Genomic DNA, 5,984 nt, shown 5'->3' with positions numbered 1-5,984 from the left:
TATCCAAATCAATCTGATCACTAGGTTAATATGGTAATAGCCTTTTTAAGTAACTTTAAGATTCATGCAAACTTTTAAAGGGGGTGTACCGAAGCAAAACTCTCATATACACTATTCCGCCAAATCAAATGGATGAATAATGTCACCAAATTTCTATTTTTATGTTTCCTCCACTTTTCATACGGTTCAAAATTGCCATACTGTAAACCATCCTGCTGTGCAAATAAGATAATGAGTACAAATATTTCACATGGTGTTTGGAACTCCAGGTTATTAAACAGAGCGATATGCTGCTGCAGGGGAGTGAATAATGTCTGCAATTAAAACCACCGAAACAGAAGGCTATTTCCAAATATGCTCGCACAGGTATCACCTTTTGACAATATTGACAAGCACAAGAGCGAGATAGAGACGCCAAATCTTGACCAAATATGACATAAATAAAGGATTAAATCCTTGATCTCATGAACAAAACGAAGCATTGGAATTGTCTTAGAAAATGAAACAAAAACAGAGACTGGACCATAGCACATACAGATGGGACACATTACGCTCCGTTCCTTTTGATGGACCATATGCATGCGAGATTACCACAATCAGAGACTATGCATTATGCATCCTTCAACTCTTTCTCCCAGTCGCATGGGCAGACTTGAGAAGGTCAGTCATCACAGAAGGGCAGCTTATTGCCAGGTGCTTATACCCCTCCGTCGCCAGAACGGCATCACGAATTGCAGGAGTGCTCAGGATGAAGTCGACACATTTGGCCTTGAGCTGCGAACAGTTGTGCTGCTCGGCTAATGCGAGAGTCGTCGCTGCCGTGTGCACGGAGATGCCACGAGAGAGCTTGACCTCGCAAATCAGCTTGAGCCTGTCCAGTGCGTACCTGTCAGCAGCCGCAAGCAGATGTGAGCCATCGTGGTCACGGCCCCTTTCTCCTGGTCAAGTTCAGGTGCTTCATCGGTGTAGATGAAGTGAAGCATGGCCTTGAACACTGCAGCCTCCATATCCTTGACCTCCACAAGGTGCGAGCACTTCTCCTTCATTCCTCCAAAGAACTCGGCCATGAAAACCGCAGACCTCGACGCGAGTATGTTCTTGTGCGCGGCAACAGACTCGCCGGAGACAAGAAACGTGACGTCGGCGCCAGTCCCTCTACGCAGGAGTTCGAGGAGGTTCTGGCGCAGGTTCGAAGGTGGCACCGTCACGTGCACATCCATGGGCGGGAAGGTTGCAACCGGCAATTCCTCGAGCACCGTGATGGTGCACTGCACGGCCAGGCAATCACCCCTGAGATACAGCGATGCTTCCAGATCTCGCCTCTCGATGAGCTTGATCACCACCGGAGGCGAGCACTCCCCACGGCCCTCGAATATGCGCGACACGTGCTTCTCCTCCAGCGGATCACGTAACCCCATTGGATCCACCAGACGGCAGCCCAGGCTGACCTTCAGGTTGCGCGCCAGGCGCTCACCGAGGTAGACAAGCTTGACGGCAACCCACTTTGTGTTGTCCCAGGCCATTTTTTCCTTCCACGTCTTGGGCTTGGCGTCCTTGATGAACCGCGGCTCGTCGTAGCCGGTGCCGAACACCAGCGTCGCGGGGTATAGACTGGTTTCCCACTGGTACCCGCCGACGTTCCATTTGGATTTGATGCAACCGTCGAAGACGGGCTCCCTCGTGTTGGTGGCGGTGCACATGGCCGTGGCCGCGCTGTAGCCCTCGACCTTGAGCCACCGCACCAAGCGAGCAGCCCCGGTGAGCTTTGTGCCGGTGTTTTCCATGGTGGCGGGGGAAGGGGAGGTGTACTTTCAGTCTGATCCTTCGCAGTGAAATCGAGTGTTTTTTGCCCTGAGGAATGATGTGGGAGAAGGGGAGCAATTTATACCGGGCTGCACTTAAAGCCAGCGAGCGAGTGTCCCATCGGGAAAAGAGGCATGCAAAATTGATGGGCGTTGATCGGGAATCGGAAATGAACAGGTGATCAGCAGCGATCAATCAATGAAGAATACCAACAATCACCGTTCTCGTGTGAAGTACTCCAAATTCACAGAACTTGGGTTCGTTTGGTCTTCTCCCCCGTTTGAAATACTTTCCAGTAGTATCTAAAAAAAAGGGTCTATCTAGAACTTAGTCCACTGAGACTTAACGAAGTCTCAGTCGAGTGACGTCATCACAGTCTTTTTGCTGCAAGCGGTACAGCTAGATGCTACAACCGATGTTGAAAAATGTTGCGACATTTTTGCAAGCAATGACGATTGATGCTGCAACCGGTGTGACTGAAATGCTACAACCATCAATGACGGATGCTACAAACGGTGAGACATTGTGCTACAATCGATGAGGGACAACATGCTAGTACAACCAACAAGACGGATGCTGCAACCATAGAAAAAAAAGTTGCAAACGTTGGGACAAAATGTTGCATGGTCGACTGAGACTTGGTTAAATCTCAGTCGACTGATTTTTTAGCAAGCCCGTAAAAAAAAGCACAGTTACATTGTTAAAAAAAGGGGAAATTTTAAGGTGCATTGCAATACACCAGAGCACGTATATTATATAGGCAATCTAACAGATAAGACTAAGTGGGCCTTATTAAAGCCCAATAATATTTTGGACCTAAAAAAGTTTGGGCAACATTGATGTACAATTTTTTTTAGTTATTGATGTTCATTCTGCCAAGCCATTGGATGCCAAGATTGGCAAACAACCTAGAACAAACATATCCGATTCGATCAGGTAATTAACTGAGTCTGGTAGAGAAACCACGAGCTTAGATTTCTCATTCCCATATGCTCTTTTTTTCCCATCCAATTATTTAGACCTCAACTAACTAGGAGCACAAACAACGAAAATGATGGCCAGAAGCTATGAGCGAAAATAACAATCAATCAAACTCATACAGACTACATACATAGCATGTTTAAAAATTATAAGATTCCACAATTCCAAGATACATCAAACGGTGGGAAAACGCTGGCAACCAATTGCTCGTAAATCACGTTGAAAATCCTTCAAACAAGAATAGGAGATGGACAACATTCGACAGTGAAAAACAATAGATTAAGACCCACGCTTGAACGTCTAGGCAGAACTTTCTTCAATCTCCCTTGGGGGGATCTTTTCCCAAATTCTTCACTTGCCTCCCTTACACGATACATTTTTGACCATGTCCCCCTAGTCCTAAACGTCTCCACAAGGTGGATCCTATATGACACGCGTGAGCGTCCAGGAGCTGCACCTTCGCTGAAGCGAGTCCCCACTTGGGCCGGCCCACTTACGATTTCCTGTGCCGTTTTCCTTCGCTGCTTCTGAAGGGTTTTTTTCTCATTTTCTTCTGCGATTTTTTGCTTCCTGTTTTTCACTATTTCTCCGGTTTTCTGTAGTTTTGTTCCGGTTTTTTTATTTTTCAGTTTTGATTCCTTTTTTGTTTCATTTTCTTTTACATTATTTTGTTATTTTTCTGTTCTGTTTCTTTTTCTGTTTTCTTTTTTATTTGCGTATTATATAAAATGTTCACCGTGTATTACAAAAAATTTCATTGTATTAAGAAAAATGTTCATTGTATATTATGAAAACTGTTCACCTTTGCATATAAAAATGTTCATCGTGTATTACAAAAATGTTCATCGTATATTATGAAATTGTTCAACGTTTTTACTAAGTGTTGAATGCATATTCAAAAATTGTTCAACACATATATTTCATATTGTTTCAAAAATGTTCATCGTGTATTATTTAAAACTTTCAATGGATATAAAAAATGTTCTGTATATATATTTTTTGATTTTTTTTCTATTTTGGTTTTGGTTTTTCAATGAGTATACAATTGTTCAGTATGTTTCTTAATTTTGATCAATATATTACACGATGTTCAATGTGTATTCGTAAATTGTTCAACGTATTTTCACAAATGTTCAATACGTGTCCGAAAATTGTTCAGCACATATATTCATATCTTTTTCAAAAATGTTCATCGTATATTAAAATAAGGTCATCATGTATTATTTAAAATATTCCGCTTATTTTAAGAAAATGTCAACGGATATCGCAAAATGTTCAACGGATATTACAAAATATTTTATGTGTACTTTAAAAAAAAGATTCAACAGAGTATTGTACTTAAACATTGGCGCCTCAAATTACCAGAATGGCGTTCCGCCGGTTAGCAATGCTAGCTCTAGAAAGGAAGGTCGTGAGTTCGAACTCTTGCGGGCACATGAATTTTTGTTTCTTTTTTTTACGTGTGAGCTCGTTTCCTCCTATATCTGGCCATGGGCCAGGCCGGGCCGGGCTTGGGCCGGGCCTAAAAAATCCCACGACAGAAAACTGAGGCCCAGGCCCTCCCAGGCCCTACTTTTCAAGCCCAAGCCCGGCCCATCTGGTAAAAAGCCCTGAAAAGCCCTTAGGGCTTAGGGCCGTGGGCCGGACCTCTTCCTTAAAATGCCAATATGCCAAGCCCAAGCCCGTCCAGGTCCTGCTAGTGGGCTCAAAACTCAGGCCCAAGCCCGGCCCACAGGCAAGCCCATCGGGCCTAGGCCCTAGATTTTAGGATCGGGCCTGGGTGGGCCGACAGGGCCGGGCCTGAGATGGCCAGGACTAATTCCTCCTAATGGGCCGGCCCATGCGCTCTTCCTTGAGGGAAGGCTCGACCATTTGCCGCCCGCGCGCGGCAAATAGGAGCTCTCCTCCACAAACATCCCTGCCTCCCACCTTTTTTGTTTTGAATCTCTTCTTGGGCCCTAAACTCGGCTTGCCAAAGACTCATATTGCACCACTGGTCTCATAACACGGGAGAAGGCCCACCAATTGCATGCCTTGCGTTGGTTACAAAAAAATTCGTTTTGCCCTTAAAATGTGGGCTAGAACCTTAAGGCACGCGCATGTCCAGGAATCAAATTGCAAAATTGTCACTGACCTGCTCGACTTTATTGAGGAACCTAGGCAACTTACCAACCCTGAAAAAAAGCTACGATCTGTAGTCATCAATGCGCTCCTTCGAGCCACTCGGCAAAAAACTATCTTTTTGAAACAACGCGAAGAGGTCCGATCTGCAGTTGAATGAGACGAGAAGACAAAAAAATCCATGTCTCCACCTCTTAGCATTTCCGCCATAACAAAATTACGGTTCTTGATCACAATGGCTCTAAATTCTTCTCCCACAATGAAAAGGCCTCCATCTTTAACTCCTTCTATCTTGACCAAATTGGGACCCCCACAAACTATGGATGGATCTTCTCACTCCATGATATTTACCCCTAGACTCTAACACAGCTTCTCACGCTTGGCAACCCCTTCTCAGATCAGGAAATTTATGATGCTTTCCTCCAAATTAACACAAACGCTAGCCCTGGTCCGGACTATTTTGGACCAGGCTTCTATCGAAAGTATTAGCACTCAACTAAAGAAATCATTGTCCCGCTTTCCAAGCCTTCCACGAACAGACCATAGGTGTTGAACATCTCAACAGAACATTCATGATTCTGCTCCCCAAGGATACCCTTGCCAGAACTGCAAATGAATTTCGACCAATTTCCCTTCAAAATTGCCCTCTAAAGGCCATTGCAAAGTTCCTAACGAACCGTCTAAAGCCTCTTATCCCACTGCTCATCCACGATGACCAAACAGGATTCACTAATGGCAGATCAATTGCTGAGAACTTCATCTATCCAGCTGACTTGCTTAATTGCTGCTACACCAGAAAAGCGCCCGCCGTGATCTTTAAATTGGATTTTCGCAAGGCTTTTGATTCAATCGCTTGCCCCCCCCCCTTCTTTTTACAGCTTCTTACTCACATGGGTTTCCCCTGAAATGTGTTCAATAGGTCAACTCCTTGCCCGCCTCTCGAAAAATTGCGGTCATGCTAAATGGGGATCCCGGTGCGTGGGTAAATTGTCAAAACAACCTTCGTCAGGGCGTCTTGCTCTCCCCCTACCTTTTTGGTGACATCCTGCAATGTCTGAATCTTACTATCTCACAATGAT

At 44.8% G+C, this 5,984-nt stretch overlaps 1 pseudogene; it reads right to left on the bottom strand.

The window, feature by feature from the left end:
• Nucleotides 1-621: 621 nt before the first annotated feature.
• Nucleotides 622-1,784, bottom strand: LOC119339293 (annotated as a pseudogene).
• Between the last annotated feature and the right edge of the window lie 4,200 nt (nucleotides 1,785-5,984).

The sequence above is a fragment of the Triticum dicoccoides genome, chromosome 7B (assembly GCF_002162155.2).
Source record: "Triticum dicoccoides isolate Atlit2015 ecotype Zavitan chromosome 7B, WEW_v2.0, whole genome shotgun sequence".
NCBI classification, from domain to species: Eukaryota; Viridiplantae; Streptophyta; class Magnoliopsida; order Poales; family Poaceae; genus Triticum; species Triticum dicoccoides.
Note: the sequence above shows the minus strand (reverse complement) of the source record. Positions and strands in the feature narration are given on the sequence as shown.